This window comes from Pan paniscus, chromosome 8 (genome assembly GCF_029289425.2).
Source record: "Pan paniscus chromosome 8, NHGRI_mPanPan1-v2.0_pri, whole genome shotgun sequence".
Lineage (NCBI taxonomy): Eukaryota > Metazoa > Chordata > Mammalia > Primates > Hominidae > Pan > Pan paniscus.
Genome location: NC_073257.2, coordinates 3005678 through 3023571, shown reverse-complemented (window position 1 = coordinate 3023571; position 17894 = coordinate 3005678).

Genomic DNA, 17894 nt, shown 5'->3' with positions numbered 1-17894 from the left:
GCGGTGAAGATATTTCCATGTTAATAGAGACAGCCATGTAGATATGTCCATGTTTATACAGATAGCGGTGTAGACATTTCCATGTTTATAGAGATAGCGGTGTAGATATTTCCATGTTTATACAGATAGCTGTGTGGCTATTTCCATGTTTATACAGATAGTGGTGGAGATATTTCCATGTTTATACAGATAGCGGTGGAGATATTTCCATGTTTTTACAGATAGCGGTGGAGATATTTCCATGTTTATACAGATAGCGGTGGACATATTTCCGTGTTTATAGAGATAGCGGTGTAGATATTTCCATGTTTATACAGATAGCTGTGTGGCTATTTCCATGTTTATACAGATAGCGTTGGAAATATTTCCATGTTTATACAGATAGCGGTGGAGATATTTCCATGTTTATACAGATAGCGGTGGAGATATTTCCATGTTTATAGAGATAGCAGTGTATGTATTTCCATTTTTATACAGATAGCTGTGTGGCTATTTCCATGTTTATACAGATAGCGGTGTAGATATTTCCATGTTTATAGAGATGGCTGTTTAGCTATTTACATATTTATACAGATGGCGGTGTAGATATTTCCATGTTTAGACAGCTAATGGTGTAGATATTTCCATGTTTATACAGATTGCGGTGTAGGTATTTCCATGTTTATAGAGATAGCGGTGTAGATATTTCCATGTTTATACAGATGGCTGTGTAGATATTTCCATGTGTACAGATGGCAGTGTAGATATTTCCATGTTTATAAAGATGGAGGTGTAGATATTTCCATGTTTATACAGATGATTGTGTAGATATTTCCATGTTTTTACAGATGGCGGTGTAGATATTTCCATGTATATACAGATAGTGGTGTGGCTATTTCCATGTTTATACTGATAGCAGTGTAGATATTCCCATGTTTATAGAGATGGCTGTGTAGATATTTACATGTTTATACACATGGCAGTGTAGATATTTTCATGTTTATACAGATAGTGGTGTGGCTATTTCCATGTTTATACTGATAGCAGTGTAGATATTTCCATGTTTATAGAGATGGCTGTGTAGATATTTACATATTTATACAGATGGCAGTGTAGATATTTCCAAGTTTAGACAGATAATGGTGTAGATATTTCCATGTGTATACAGACTGCGGTGTAGGTATTTCCATGTTTATAGAGACAGCGGTGTAGATATTTCCATGTTTATACAGATGGCTGTGTAGATATTTCCATGTGCATACAGATGGCAGTGTAGATATTTCCATGTTTATACAGATGGAGGTGTAGATATTTCCATGTTTATACAGATGACTGTGTAGATATTTCCATGTTTTTACAGATGGCGGTGTAGGTATTTCCATGTTTATACAGATAGCGGTGTGGCTATTCCTATGTTTATACAGATAGCGGTATAGATATTTCCATGTTTATAGAGATGGCTGTGTAGATATTTTCATGTTTATACTGATAGCGGTAGAGATATTTCCATGTTTATACAGATAGCGGTGGAGATATTTCCATGTTTATACGGATAGCGATGGAGATATTTCCATGTTTATAGAGATAGCGGTGTTGATATTTCCATGTTTATACAGATAGCTGTGTGGCTATTTCCATGTTTATACAGAGAGGTGTAGATATTTCCATGTTTATAGAGATGGTTGTCTAGATATTTACATATTTATACAGAGGGCAGTGTAGATATTTCCATGTTTAGACAGATAATTGTGTAGATATTTCCATGTTTATACAGATTGAGGTATATGTATTTCCATGTTTATAGAGATAGCGGTGTAGATATTTCCATGTTTATACAGATAGCTGTGTGGCTATGTCCATGTTTATACAGATAGCGTTGGAGTTATTTCCAAGTTTATATAGATGGCGGTGTAGATTCTTCCATGTTTATGCAGAAGACGGTGCAGATATTTCCATGTTTATACAGATAGCGGTGTACATATTCCCATATTTATACAGATGACTGTGTAGTTATTTCCATTTTTATACAGATGGCGGTGTAGATATTTCCATGTTTATGCAGATAGCGGTGGAGGTATTTCCATGTTTATACAGATGACTGTGTAGATATTTTCATATTTTTACACATGTCGGTGTAGATATTTCCATGTTTATACAGATAGCGGTGTGGCTATTTCCTTGTTTATACAGATAGCAGTGTAGTTATTTCCATGTTTATAGAGATGGCTGTGTAGATATTTCCATGTTTATACAGATGGCAGTGTAGATATTTCCATGTTTGTACAGACAGTGGTGTAGATATTTCCATGTTTGTACAGACAGTGGTGTAGATATTTCCATGTTTATACAGATGACTGTGTAGGTATTTCCATGTTTATACAGATGGCGGTGTAGACATTTCCATGTTTATACAGATAGCGGTGTGGCTATTTCCGTGTTTATGCAGATAGCAGTGCAGATATTTCCATGATTATAGAGATGGCTGTGTAGATATTTACATGTTTATACAGATGGCACTGTAGTTACTTCCATGTTTATATAGATAGTGGTATAGATATTTCCAGGTTTATACAGATGACTGTGTAGTTATTTCCATGTTTATACAGATGGCGGTGAAGATATTTCCATGTTAATAGAGACAGCCATGTAGATATGTCCATGTTTATACAGATAGCGGTGTATACATTTCCATGTTTATAGAGATAGCGGTGTAGATATTTCCATGTTTATGCAGATAGCTGTGTGGCTATTTCCATGTTTATACAGATAGCGTTAGAGATATTTCCATGTTTATACAGATAGCGGTGGAGATATTTCCATGTTTTTACAGATAGCGGTGGAGATATTTCCATGTTTATACAGATAGCAGTGTAGATATTTCCATGTTTATAGAGATAGCGGTGTAGATATTTCCATGTTTATACAGATAGCTGTGTGGCTATTTCCATGTTTATACAGATAGCGTTGGAGATATTTCCATGTTTATACAGATAGCGGTGGAGATATTTCCATGTTTATACAGATAGCGGTGGAGATATTTCCATGTTTATAGAGATAGCAGTGTATATATTTCCATTTTTATACAGATAGCTTTGTGGCTATTTCCCTGTTTATACAGATAGTGGTGTAGATATTTCCATGTTTATAGAGATGGCTGTGTAGATATTTACATATTTATACAGATGGCGGTGTAGATATTTCCATGTTTATACAGATAATGGTGTAGATATTTCCATGTTTATACAGATTGCGGTGTAGGTATTTCCAGGTATATAGAGATAGCGGTGTAGATATTTCCATGTTTATACAGATAACGGTGGAGATATTTCCATGTTTATACAGATAGCGGTGGAGATATTTCCATGTTTATAGAGATAGCAGTGTATATATTTCCATGTTTATACAGATATCTGTGTGGCTATTTCCATGTTTATACAGATAGCAGTGTAGATATTTCCATGTTTATAGAGATGGCTGTGTAGATATTTACATATTTATGCAGATGGCAGTGTAGATATTTCCATGTTTAGACAGATAATGGTGTAGATATTTCCATGTGTATACAGATTCCGGTGTAGGTATTTCCATGTTTATAGAGATAGCGGTGTAGATATTTCCATGTTTATACAGATGACTGTGTAGATATTTCCATGTTTTTACAGATGGAGGTGTTGGTATTTCCATGTTTATACAGATAGCGGTGTGGCTATTCCTATGTTTATACAGATAGCGGTGTAGATATTTCCATGTTTATAGAGATGGCTGTGTAGATATTTTCATGTTTATACAGATGGCAGTGTAGATATTTTCATGTTTATTCAGATAGTGGTGTAGATATTTCCAGGTTTATACAGATGACTGTGTAGTTATTTCCATGTTTATACAGATGGGGGTGAAGGTATTTCCATGTTTATAGAGAAAGCCATGTAGATATTTCCATGTTTATACAGATAGCGGTGTAGAAACTTCCATGTTATAGAGATAGCGGTGTAGATACTTCCATATTTATACAGATAGCGGTGTGATTATTTCCATGTTTATACAGATAGCGGTGGAGATATTTCCAGGTTTATACAGATAGCGGTGGAGATATTTCCATGTTAATAGAGATAGCGGTGTAGATATTTCCATGTTTATACAGATAGCTGTGTGGCTATTTCCCTGTTTATACAGATAGTGGTGTAGATATTTCCATGTTTATAGAGATGGCTGTGTAGATATTTTCATGTTTATACAGATGGCCGTGTAGATATTTTCATGTTTATACAGATAGTGGTGTAGATATTTCCAGGTTTATACAGATGACTGTGTAGTTATTTCCATGTTTATTCAGATGGCGGTGAAGGTATTTCCATGTTTATAGAGACAGCCATGTAGATATTTCCATGTTTATACAGATAGCGGTGTAGACACTTCCATGTTTATAGAGATAGCGGTGTAGATACTTCCATATTTATACAGATAGCGGTGTGATTATTTCCATGTTTATACAGATAGCGGTGGAGATATTTCCATGTTTATACAGATAGCGTGGAGATATTTCCATGTTAATAGAGATAGCGGTTTAGATATTTCCATGTTTATACAGATAGCTGTGTGGCTATTTCCAAGTTTTTACAGATAGCTTTGGAGATATTTCCATGTATATACAGATGGCGGTGTAGATATTTCCATGTTTATGCAGATGGCGGTGCAGATATTTCCATGTTTATACAGATAGCGGTGTACATATTTCCATATTTATACAGATGACAGTGTAGTTATTTCCATTTTTATACAGATGGCGGTGAAGATATTTCCATGTTTATACAGATAGAGGTGAAGATATTTCCATGTTTATACAGATGACTGTGTGGATATTTTCACATTTTTACACATGTCGGTGTAGATATTTCCATGTTTATACAGATAGCGGTGTGGCTATTTCCAAGTTTATACATATAGCAGTGTAGATATTTCCATGTTTATAGAGATGGCTGTGTAGATATTTCCATGTTTATACAGATGGCAGTGTAGATATTTCCATGTTTGTACAGACAGTGGTGTAGATATTTCCATGTTTATACAGATTACTCTGTAGGTATTTCCATGTTTAGAGAGATCGCGGTGTAGATATTTCCATGTTTATACAGATAGCGGTGTGGCTATTTCCATGTTTATACAGATAGCGGTGTAGATATTTCCATGTTTATAGAGATGGCTGTGTAGATATTTACATGTTTATACTGATAGTAGTGTAGATATTTCCATGTTTATACAGATAGTGGTGTAGCTACTTCCAGGTTTATACAGGTGAATGTGTAGGTATTTCCCTGTTTATACAGATGGTGGGGTAGATATTTCCATGTTTATTGAGATAGCGATGTAGATATTTCCATGTTTATACAGATAGCGGTGTAGACATTTCCATGTTTATAGAGATAGCGGTGTAGATATTTCCATATGTATACAGATAGCGGTGTCACTATTTCCATGTTTATACTGATAGCGGTGGGGATATTTCCATGTTTATACAGATAGCGGTGGAGATATTTCCATGTTTATACAGATAGCGATGGAGATATTTCCATGTTTATAGAGATAGCGGTGTTGATATTTCCATGTTTATACAGATAGCTGTGTGGATATTTCCAAGTTTATACTGATAGCGGTGTAGATATTTCCATGTTTATAGAGATGGCGGTGTAGATATTTACATATTTATACAGAGGGCAGTGTAGATATTTCCATGTTTAGACAGATAATGGTGTAGATATTTCCATGTTTATACAGATTGAGGTATAGTTATTTCCATGTTTATAGAGATAGCGGTGTAGATATTTCCATGTTTATACAGATAGCTGTGTGGCTATGTCCATGTTTATACAGATAGCGTTGGAGTTATTTCCAAGTTTATAGAGATGGCAGTGTAGATTCTTCCATGTTTATGCAGAAGGCGGTGCAGATATTTCCATGTTTATACAGATAGCGGTGTACATATTTCCATATTTATACAGATGACTGTGTAGTTATTTCCATTTTTATACAGATGGCGGTGTAGATATTTCCATGTTTATGCAGATAGCGGTGGAGGTATTTCCATGTTTATACAGATGACTGTGTAGATATTTTCATATTTTTACACATGTCGGTGTAGATATTTCCATGTTTATACAGATAGCGGTGTGGCTATTTCCATGTTTATACAGATAGCAGTGTAGTTATTTCCATGTTTATAGAGATGGCTGTGTAGATATTTCCATGTTTATACAGATGGCAGTGTAGATATTTCCATGTTTGTACAGACAGTGGTGTAGATATTTCCATGTTTATACAGATGACTGTGTAGGTATTTCCATGTTTATACAGATGGCGGTGTAGTCATTTCCATGTTTATACAGATAGTGGTGTGGCTATTTCCGTGTTTATACAGATAGCAGTGCAGATATTTCCATGATTATAAAGATGGCTGTGTAAATATTTACATGTTTATACAGATGGCACTGTAGTTACTTCCATGTTTATATAGATAGTGGTGTAGATATTTCCAGGTTTATACAGATGACTCTGTAGTTATTTCCATGTTTATACAGATGGCGGTGAAGATATTTCCATGTTAATAGAGACAGCCATGTAGATATGTCCATGTTTATACAGATAGCGGTGTAGACATTTCCATGTTTATAGAGATAGCGGTGTAGATATTTCCATGTTTATACAGATAGCTGTGTGGCTATTTCCATGTTTATACAGATAGCGTTGAAGATATTTGCATGTTCATACAGATAGCGGTGGAGATATTTCCATGTTTTTACAGATAGCTGTGGAGATATTTCCATGTTTATACAGATAGCGGTGGAGATATTTCCATGTTTATAGAGATAGCGGTGTAGATATTTCCATGTTCATACAGATAGCTGTGTGGCTATTTCCATGTTTATACAGATAGCGTTGGAGATATTTCCATGTTTATACAGATAGCGGTGGAGATATTTCCATGTTTATACAGATAGCGGTGGAGATATTTCCATGTTTATAAAGATAGCAGTGTATATATTTCCATTTTTATACAGATAGCTGTGAGGCTATTTCCCTGTTTATACAGATAGTGGTGTAGATATTTCCATGTTTATAGAGATGGCTGTGTAGATATTTACATATTTATACAGATGGCGGTGTAGATATTTCCATGTTTAGACAGATAATGGTGTAGATATTTCCATGTTTATACAGATTGCGGTGTAGGTATTTCCATGTTTATAGAGATAGCGGTGTAGATATTTCCATGTTTATACAGATAACGGTGGAGGTATTTCCATGTTTATACAGATAGCGGTGGAGATATTTCCATGTTTATAGAGATAGCAGTGTATATATTTCCATGTTTATACAGATATCTGTGTGGCTATTTCCATGTTTATACAGATAGCGGTGTAGATATTTCCATGTTTATAGAGATGGCTGTGTAGATATTTACATATTTATTCAGATGGCAGTGTAGATATTTCCATGTTTAGACAGATAATGGTGTAGATATTTCCATGTGTATACAGACTGCGGTGTAGGTATTTCCATGTTTGTAGAGATAGCGGTGTAGATATTTCCATGTTTATACAGATGGCTGTGTAGATATTTCCATGTGCATACAGATGGCAGTGTAGATATTTCCATGTTTATACAGATGGAGGTGTAGATATTTCCATGTTTATACAGATGACTGTGTAGATATTTCCATGTTTTTACAGATGGCGGTGTAGGTATTTCCATGTTATACAGATAGCGGTGTGGCTATTCCTATGTTTATACAGATAGCGGTGCAGATATTTCCATGTTTACAGAGATGGCTGTGTAGATGTTTTCATGTTCATACAGATGGCAGTGTAGATATTTTCATGTTTATACAGATAGTGGTGTAGATATTTCCAGGTTTATACAGATGACTGTGTAGTTATTTCCATGTTTATACAGATGGCGGTGAAGGTATTTCCATGTTTATAGAGACAGCCATGTAGATATTTCCATGTTTATACAGATAGCTGTGTAGACACTTCCATGTTTATAGAGATAGCGGTGTAGATACTTCCATATTTATACAGATAGCGGTGTGATTATTTCCATGTTTATACAGATAGCGGTGGTGATATTTCCATGTTTATACAGATAGCGGTGGAGATATTTCCATGTTAATAGAGATAGCGGTGTAGATAATTCCATGTTTATACAGATAGCTGTGTGGCTATTTCCAAGTTTTTACAGATAGCTTTGGAGATATTTCCATGTTTATACAGATGGCGGTGTAGATATTTCCATGTTTATGCAGATGGCGGTGCAGATATTCCCATGTTTATACAGATAGCTGTGTGGCTATTTCCAAGTTTTTACAGATAGCTTTGGAGATATTTCCATGTTTATACAGATGGCGGTGTAGATATTTCCATGTTTATACAGATGGCGGTGAAGATATTTCCATGTTTATACAGATAGCGGTGAAGATATTTCCATGTTTATACAGATGACTGTGTAGATATTTTCATATTTTTACACATGTCGGTGTAGATATTACCATGTTTATTCTGATAGCGGTGGAGATATTCCATGTTTATACAGACAGCAGTGGAGATATTTCCATGTTTATACAGATAGCGATGGAGATATTTCCATGTTTATAGAGATAGCGGTGTTGATATTTCCATGTTTATACAGATAGCTGTGTGGCTATTTCCATGTTTATACAGATAGCGGTGTAGATATTTCTATGTTTATAGAGATGGCTGTGTAGATATTTACATATTTATACAGAGGGCAGTGTAGATATTTCCATGTTTAGACAGATAATGGTGTAGATATTTCCATGTTTATACAGATTGAGGTATAGGTATTTCCATGTTTATAGAGATAGCGGTGTAGATATTTCCATGTTTTCACAGATAGCTGTGTGGCTATGTCCATGTTTAGACAGATAGCGTTGGAGTTATTTCCAAGTTTATAGAAATGGCGGTGTAGATTCTTCCATGTTTATGCAGAAGGCGGTGCAGATATTTCCATGTTTATACAGATAGCGGTGTACATATTTCCATATTTATACAGATGACTGTGTAGTTATTTCCATTTTTATACAGATGGCGGTGTAGATATTTCCATGTTTATGCAGATAGCCGTGGAGGTATTTCCATGTTTATACAGATGACTGTGTAGATATTTTCATATTTTTACACATGTCGGTGTAGATATTTCCATGTTTATACAGATAGCGGTGTGGCTATTTCCATGTTTATACAGATAGCAGTGTAGTTATTTCCATGTTTATAGAGATGGCTGTGTAGATATTTCCATGTTTATACAGATGGCAGTGTAGATGTTTCCATGTTTGTACAGACTGTGGTGTAGATATTTCCATGTTTATACAGATGACTGTGTAGGTATTTCCATGTTTATACAGATAGCGGTGTAGACATTTCCATGTTTATACAGATAGCGGTGTGGCTATTTCCGTGTTTATACTGATAGCAGTGCAGATATTTCCATGATTATAGAGATGGCTGTGTAGATATTTACATGTTTATAAAGATGGCACTGTAGCTACTTCCATGTTTATATAGATAGTGGTGTAGATATTTCCAGGTTTATACAGATGACTGTGTAGTTCTTTCCATGTTTATACAGATGGCGGTGAAGATATTTCCATGTTAATAGAGACAGCCATGTAGATATGTCCATGTTTATACAGATAGCGGTGTAGACATTTCCATGTTTATAGAGATAGCGGTGTAGATATTTCCATGCTTATACAGATAGCTGTGTGGCTATTTCCATGTTTATACAGATAGCGTTGGAGATATTTCCATGTTTATACAGATAGCGGTGGAGATATTTCCATGTTTTTACAGATAGCGGTGGAGATATTTCCATGTTTATGCAGATAGCGGTGGATATATTTCCACGTTTATAGAGATAGCGGTGTAGATATTTCCATGTTTATACAGATAGCTGTGTGGCTATTTCCATGTTCATACAGATAGCGTTGGAGATATTTCCATGTTTATACAGATAGCGGTGGAGATATTTCCATGTTTATAGAGATAGCAGTGTATATATTTCCATGTTTATACAGATAGCGGTGTAGATATTTCCATGTGTATACAGATTCCGGTGTAGGTATTTCCATGTTTATAGAGATAGCGGTGTAGATATTTCCATGTTTATACAGATGGCTGTGTAGATATTTCCATGTGCATACAGATGGCAGTGTAGATATTTCCATGTTTATACAGATGGAGGTGTAGATATTTCCATGTTTATACAGATGACTGTGTAGATATTTCCATGTTTCTGCAGATGGCGGTGCAGATATTTCCATGTTTATACAGATAGCGGTGTACATATTTATATATTTGTACAGATGACTGTGTAGTTATTTCCATTTTTATACAGATGGCGGTGAAGATGTTTCCATGTTTATACAGATAGCGGTGAAGATATTTCCATGTTTATACAGATGACTGTGTAGATATTTTCATATTTTTACACATGTCGGTGGAGATATTTCCATGTTTATACAGATAGTGGTGTGGCTATTTCCATGTTTATACATATAGCAGTGTAGATATTTCCATGTTTATAGAGATGGCTGTGTAGATATTTCCATGTTTATACAGATGGCAGTGTAGATATTTCCATGTTTGTACAGACAGTGGTGTAGATATTTCCATGTTTATACAGATTACTGTGTAGGTATTTCCATGTTTAGAGAGATCGCGGTATAGATATTTCCATGTTTATACAGATAGCAGTGTGGCTATTTCCAAGTTTATACAGATAGCGGTGTAGACATTTCCATGTTTATAGAGATGGCTGTGTAGATATTTACATGTTTATAGTGATGGCAGTGTAGATATTTCCATGTTTGTACAGATAGTGGTGTACCTATTTCCAGGTTTATACAGATGAATGTGTAGGTATTTCCATGTTTATACAGATGGCGGGGTGGATATTTCCATGTTTATTGAGATAGCGATGTCGATATTTCCATGTTGATACAGATAGCGGTGTAGACATTTCCATGTTTATAGAGATAGCGGTGTAGATATTTCCATATGTATACAGATAGCGGTGTCACTATTTCCATGTTTATACTGATAGCGGTGGAGATATTTCCATGTTTATACAGATAGCGGTGGAGATATTTCCATGTTTAAACAGATCGCGATGGAGATATTTCCATGTTTATAGAGATAGCGGTGTTGATATTTCCATGTTTATACAGATAGCTGTGTGGCTATTTCCATGTTTATACAGATAGCGGTGTAGATATTTCCATGTTTATAGAGATGGCTGTGTAGATATTTACATATTTATACAGAGGGCAGTGTAGATATTTCCATGTTTAGACAGATAATGGTGTAGATATTTCCATGTTTGTACAGATTGAGGTATAGGTATTTCCATGTTTATAGAGATAGCGGTGTAGATATTTCCATGTTTATACAGATAGCTGTGTGGCTATGTCCATGTTTATACAGATAGCGTTGGAGTTATTTCCAAGTATATACAGATGGCGGTGTAGATACTTCCATGTTTATGCAGAAGGCGGGGCAGATATTTCCATGTTTATACAGATAGCGGTGTACATATTTCCATATTTATACAGATGACTGTGTAGTTATTTCCATTTTTATACAGATGGCGGTGTAGATATTTCCATGTTTATGCAGATAGCGGTGGAGGTATTTCCATGTTTATACAGATGACTGTGTAGATATTTTCATATTTTTACACATGTCGGTGTAGATATTTCCATGTTTATACAGATAGCGGTGTGGCTATTTCCATGTTTATACAGATAGCAGTGTAGTTATTTCCATGTTTATAGAGATGGCTGTGTAGATATTTCCATGTTTATACAGATGGCATTGTAGATATTTCCATGTTTGTACAGACAGTGGTGTAGATATTTCCATGTTTATACAGATGACTGTGTAGGTATTTCCATGTTTATACAGATGGCGGTGTAGACATTTCCATGTTTATGCAGATGGCGGTGCAGATATTTCCATGATTATACAGATAGCGGTGTACATATTTCCATATTTATACAGATGACTGTGTAGTTATTTCCATTTTTATACAGATGGCGGGGAAGATATTTCCTTGTTTATACAGATAGCGGTGGAGATATTTCCATGTTTATACAGATAGCGGTGTGGCTATTTCCATGTTTATACAGATGGCGGTGAAGATATTTCCATGTTTATAGAGACAGCCATGTAGATATTTCCATGTTTGTACAGACAGTGGTGTAGATATTTCCATGTTTATACAGATGACTGTGTAGGTATTTCCATGTTTATACAGATGGCGGTGTAGACATTTCCATGTTTATGCAGATGGCGGGGCAGATTCTTCCATGTTTATACAGATAGCGTTGGAGATATTTCCATGTTTATACAGATAGCGGTGGAGGTATTTCCATGTTTATACAGATGTCTGTGTAGATATTTTCATATTTTTACACAGGTCAGTGTAGATATTTCCATGTTTATACAGATAGCGGTGTGGCTATTTCCATGTTTATACAGATAGCAGTGTAGATATTTCCATGTTTGTACAGACAGTGGTGTAGATATTTCCATGTTTATACAGATGACTGTGTAGATATTTCCATGTTTATACAGATGGCGGTGTAGACATTTCCATGTTTATACAGATAGCGGTGTGGATATTTCCATGTTTATACAGATAGCGGTGCAGATATTTCCATGTTAATAGAGATGGCTGTTTAGATATTTACATATTTATACAAATGGCAGTGTAGTTATTTCCATGTTTATACAGATACTGGTGTAGATATTTCCAGGTTTATACAGATGACTGTGTAGTTATTTCCATGTTTATACAGATGGCGGTGAAGATATTTCCATGTTTATAGAGACAGCCATGTAGATATTTCCATGTTTACACCGATAGCGGTGTAGACATTTCCATGTTTATAGAGATAGCGGTGTAGATATTTCCATATTTATACAGATTGCGGTGTCACTATTTCCATGTTTATACAGATAACGGTGGAGATATTTCCATGTTTATACAGATAGCGGTGGAGATGTTTCCATGTTTATAGAGATAGCAGTGTAGATATTTCCATGTTTATACAGATAGCTGTGTGGCTATTTCCATGTTTATACAGATAGCGTTGGAGATATTTCCATGTTTATACAGATAGCGGTGCAGATATTTCCATGTTTATACAGATAGCAGTGGAGATATTTCCATGTTTATAGTGATAGCAGTGTATATATTTCCATGTTTATACAGATAGCTGTGTGGCTATTTCCATGTTTATACAGATAGTGGTGTAGATATTTCCATGTTTATAGAGATGGCTGTGTAGATATTTACATATTTATATAGATGGCAGTGTAGATATTTCCATGTTTAGACCGATAATGCTGTAGATATTTCCATGTTTATACAGATTGTGGTGTAGGTATTTCCATCTTTGTAGAGATAGCGGTGTAGATATTTCCATGTTTATACAGATGGCTGTGTAGATATTTCCATGGGTATACAGATGGCAGTATAGATATTTCCATGTTTATAAAGATGAAGGTGTAGATATTTCTATGTTTATACAGATGACTGTGTAGATATTTCCATGTTTTTACAGATGGCGGTGTAGATATTTCCATGTTTATACATATAGCGGTGTGGCTATTTCCATGTTTATACAGATAGCGGTGTAGATATTTCCATGTTTATAGAGATGGCTCTGTAGATATTTCCATGTTTATACAGATGGCAGTGTAGATATTTCCATGTTTGTACAGACAGTGGTGTAGATATTTCCATGTTTATACAGATGACAGTTTAGGTATTTCCATGTTTATACTGATGGCGGTGTAGATATTTCCATGTTTATACAGATAGCGGTGTGGTTATTTCCATGTTTATACAGATATAGGCGTAGATATTTCCATGTTTATAGAGATGGATATGTACATATTTACATGTTTATAGAGATGGCAGTGTAGATATTTCCAGGTTTATACAGATAGTGGTGTAGATATTTCCAAGTTTATACAGATGACTGTGTAGGTATTTCCATGTTTATACAGATGGCGGTGTAGATATTTCCATGTTTATAGAGATAGCCATGTAGATATTTCCATGTTTATACAGATAGCGGTGTCACTATTTCCATGTTTATACAGATAGCGGTGTAGATATTTCCATGTTTTTACAGATAGCGGTGCAGATATTTCCATGTTTATAGAGATAGCGGTGTAGATATTTCCATGTTTATACAGATAGCTGTGTGGCTATTTCCATGTTTATAAAGATAGCGGTGTACATATTTCCATGTTTATAGAGATGGCTGTGTAGATATTTACATATTTATACAGATGGCAGTGTAGATATTTCCATGTTTATACAGATCGAGGCGTAGATATTTCCATGTTTATACAGATGACTGCGTAGATATTTCCATGTTCATACAGATAGCAGTGTAGATATTTCCATGTTTATACAGATGGCTGTGTCGATATTTACATGTTTATACAGATGGCAGTGTAGATATTTTCATGTTTATACAGATAGTGGTGTAGATATTTCCAGGTTTATACCGATGACTGTGTAGTTATTTCCATGTTTATACAGATAGCAGTGTAGATATTTCCATGTTTATAGAGATGGCTCTGTAGATATTTCCATGTTTATACAGATAGCAGTGAAGATATTTCCATGTTTGTACAGACAGTGGTGTAGATATTTCCATGTTTATACAGATGACTGTTTAGGTATTTCCATGTTTATACAGATAGCGGTGTGGCTATTTCCATGTTTATTCAGATATCGGCGTAGATATTTCCATGTTTATAGAGATGGATGTGTAGATATATACATGTTTATACAGATGGCAGTGTAGATATTTCCATGTTTATACAGATAGTGGTGTAGATATTTCCAGGTTTATACAGATGACTGTGAAGGTATTTCCATGTTTATACAAATGGCGGTGTGGATATTTCCATGTTTATAGAGATATCCATGTAGATATTTCCATGTTTATACAGATAGCGGTGTAGACATTTCCATGTTTATAGAGATATCGGTGTAGATATTTCCATATTTATACAGATAGCGGTGTCACTATTTCCATGTTTATGCAGATAGCGGTGTAGATATTTCCATGTTTATACAGATAGCGGTGGAGATATATACATGTTTATACAGATAGCGGTGCAGATATTTCCATGTTTATAGAGATAGCGGTGTAGACATTTCCATGTTTATACAGATAGCTGTGTGGCTATTTCCATGTTTATACAGATAGCGGTGTACTTATTTCCATGTTTATAGAGATAGCTGTGTAGATATTTACATATTTATACAGATGGCAGTGAAGATATTTCCATGTTTATACAGATGGAGGTGTAGATATTTCCGTGTTTATACACATGACTGTGTAGATATTTCCATGTTTTTACAGATGGCGGTGTAGATATTTCCATGTTTATACAGATAGCGGTGTAGCTATTTCCATGTTTATACAGATAGCGGTGTAGATATTTCCATGTTTATAGAGATGGCTGTGTAGGTATTTACATATTTATACAGATGGCAGTGTAGATATTTCCATGTTTAGACAGATAATGGTGTAAATATTTCAATGTTTATATAGATTGCGGTGTAGGTATTTCCATGTTTATAGTGATAGCGGTGTAGATATTTCCATGTTTATACAGATGGCTGTGTGGATATTTCCATGTGTATACAGATGGCAGTGTAGATATTTCCATGTTTATACAGATAGCGTTGTGGCTATTTCCATGTTTATACAGATAGCGGTGGAGATATTTCCATGTTTATAGAGATGGCTGTGTAAATATTTACATGTTTATACAGATGGCAGTGTAGATATTTCCATGTTTATGCAGATGGCGGTGCAGATATTTTCATGTTTATACAGATAGTTGTGTACAAATTTCCATATTTATACAGATGACTGTGTAGTTATTTCCATTTTTATACAGATGGCGGTTTAGATATTTCCATGTTTATACAGATAGCGGTGGAGGTATTTCCATGTTTATACAGATGTCTGTGTAGATATTTTCATATTTTTACACAGGTCTGTGTAGATATTTCCATGTTTATACAGATAGCGGTGTGGCTATTTCCATGTTTATACAGATAGCAGTGTAGATATTTCCATGTTTATAGAGATGGCTGTGTAGTTATTTCCATGTTTATACAGATGGTAGTGTAGATATTTCCATGTTTATACAGATGGTAATGTAGATATTTCCATGTTTGTACAGACAGTGGTGTAGATATTTCCATGTTTTTACAGATGACTGTGTAGATATTTCCATGTTTATACAGATTCCGGTGTAGACATTTCCATGTTTATACAGATTGCGGTGTGGATATTTCCATGTTTATACAGATAGCGGTGCAGATGTTTCCATGTTAATAGAGATGGCTGTGTAGATATTTACATGTTTATACAGATGGCAGTGTAATTATTTCCATGTTTATACAGATACTGGTGTACATATTTCCAGGTTTATACAGATGACTGTGTAGTTATTTCTATGTTTATACAGATGGCGGTGAAGATATTTCCATGTTTATAGAGACAGCCATGTAGACATTTCCATGTTTACACCGATAGCGGTGTAGACATTTCCATGTTTATAGAGATAGCGGTGTAGTTTATTTCCATATTTATACAGATAGCGGTGTCACTATTTCCATGTTTATACAGATAACGGTGGAGATATTTCCATGTTTATACAGATAGCTGTGGAGATGTTTCCATGTTTATAGAGATAGCAGTGTAGATATTTCCATGTTTATACAGATAGCGGTGGAGATATTTCCATGTTTATACAGATAGCGGTGGAGATATTTCCATGTTTATAGTGATAGCAGTGTATATATTTCCATGTTTATACAGATAGCTGTATGGCTATTTCCATGTTTATACAGATATCGGTGTAGATATTTCCATGTTTATAGAGATGGCTGTGTAGATATTTACATATTTATATAGATGGCAGTGTAGATATTTCCATGTTTAGACAGCTAATGGTGTAGATATTTCCATGTTTATACAGATTGCGGTGTAGGTATTTCCATGTTTGTAGAGATAGCGGTGTAGATATTTCCATGTTTATACAGATGGCTGTGTGGATATTTCCATGTGTATACAGATGGCAGTATAGATATTTCCATGTTTATAAAGATGAAGGTGTAGATATTTCTATGTTTATACAGATGACTGTGTAGATATTTCCATGTTTTTATAGATGGCGGTGTAGATATTTCCATGTTTATACAGATAGCGGTGTGGCTATTTCCATGTTTATACAGATAGCGGTGTAGATATTTCCATGTTTATAGAGATGGCTGTGTAGATATTTACATGCTTACAGATGGCAGTGTAGATATTTTCATGTTTATACATATAGTGATGTAGATATTTCCAGGTTTATGCAGATGACTGTGTGGTTATTTCCATGTTTATTCAGATGGCGGTGAAGATATTTCCATGTTTATAGAGACAGCCATGTAGATATTTCCATGTTTATACAGATAGCGTTGTAGACATTTCCATGTTTATAGAGATAGCGGTGTAGATATTTCCTTATGTATACAGATAGCGGTGTCACTATTTCAATGTTTATGCAGATAGCAGTGGAGATATTTCCATGTTTATACAGATAGCGGTGGAGATATTTCCATGTTTATAGAGATAGCGGTGTAGATATTTCCATGTTTATACAGATAGCTGTGTGGCTATTTCGATGTTTATACAGATAGCGTTGGAGATATTTCCATGTTTATACATATGGCGGTGTAGATATTTCCATGTTTATGCAGATGACGATGCAGATATTTCCATGTTTATACAGATAGCGGTGTACCTATTT